Source organism: Mastomys coucha, unplaced genomic scaffold, assembly GCF_008632895.1.
Source record: "Mastomys coucha isolate ucsf_1 unplaced genomic scaffold, UCSF_Mcou_1 pScaffold19, whole genome shotgun sequence".
Classification (NCBI taxonomy): domain Eukaryota; kingdom Metazoa; phylum Chordata; class Mammalia; order Rodentia; family Muridae; genus Mastomys; species Mastomys coucha.
The window spans coordinates 12,966,283-12,967,418 of record NW_022196901.1 but is presented as its reverse complement, the minus strand read 5'-3'; the positions used below and the strand labels follow the sequence as shown (position 1 = coordinate 12,967,418).

Below are 1,136 nucleotides of genomic sequence, written 5' to 3'. Positions count from 1 at the left end.
AGGAGATGCTGTGACCCGCAGAGTGGTTTGTGAGGCAGGTAGACTCTGAGAGGAGCTGAAGCTCAGGTCCACCTGCGAGAAGGAAAATCAAGCTTAGCGGGGGTGGGGTCCTGCTTTTGTAGTCCTGAAACCTGCTGTGTGGAATAACCCTGGAGCTCTGCACTCACATCTGTTTTTCCAGATTATGAATACTGTTAGAAGAGCAACCGAAGTTCATTGCATCCCCTTTATCCCCTGGGATTGATTTAGGAAGACAGGAAATGTGTTAGTCAGACTCTGAAACAACAAAGGACTATTCCAGTTCCCTGAAATTCTTGTAAAAATATCATTTTTTTGGTGTATGTGCACATGAGTGTGACTGTGGTGTAATGCCCAGCTGAGGCCAGAGGAGGCTGTGGGTGCCCTGCTCCCACCCTCTACCTTATTCTCTTGAGAATGTCCCTCATAGTCCTGGAGCTAAAGTGACAGCAGATGAGTCCTAGCAATTCTCTTGCCTCTAGCCTCCACAGTATTGGGGTTATAAGTTTCTCTGGTCATGCCTGGCTTTAACATGAATGCTGGAATCAGAATTCAGTGCAGCAAGTGCTATTACCAACTTAGCCATCTCTGCAGGGCTGAAGTTACACTCCCTCCCTCTCCATCATCTCTCCTTCCTTTCCCTCTACCCCTCCACATCTCCCCTCCCTCTCTCTTTCCTTCTCTGTCTCTGTATCTCCATCTTTGTCTCTCTTTATCTATGTCTCTGTCTCTGAATGTCTGTCTCTGTCCTTTTTCTATCTATCTGTCTGTCTGTCTGTCTGTCTCTCTCTCTCTGTCCTCTCTCTCTCTCTCTCTCTCTCTCTCTTTGGTGAGTTTTTTTTGAGATAATGTTTCTTTGTGTAGCCCTAGGTGTCCTGGAATTCACTCTGTAGTCCAGGCTGGAGATCTGCCTACCTCCTCAGTGCTGGTATTAAAGGCTCAAGCCATAACCACCCAACAAAGTTACTTATTTAAAGGACTTTTCATGATGAATCTTATACATGGGGTAGAAAAATAAGATCCGTATTCTAATTGGAAATACATCTATAACTGCTTCTCTGTCTGGCTACTGGATCATCTGCCATTCACTTCCATCTCTCTATGCTTCCTGTTTCATT

General features: G+C 45.4%; 1 protein-coding gene across 1 annotated transcript in view; it reads right to left on the bottom strand.

The window, feature by feature from the left end:
* Positions 1 to 1,136, bottom strand: part of LOC116097624 (murinoglobulin-1-like) — a 53,703-nt gene that overhangs the window by 21,017 nt on the left and 31,550 nt on the right. The window lies entirely within an intron of this gene.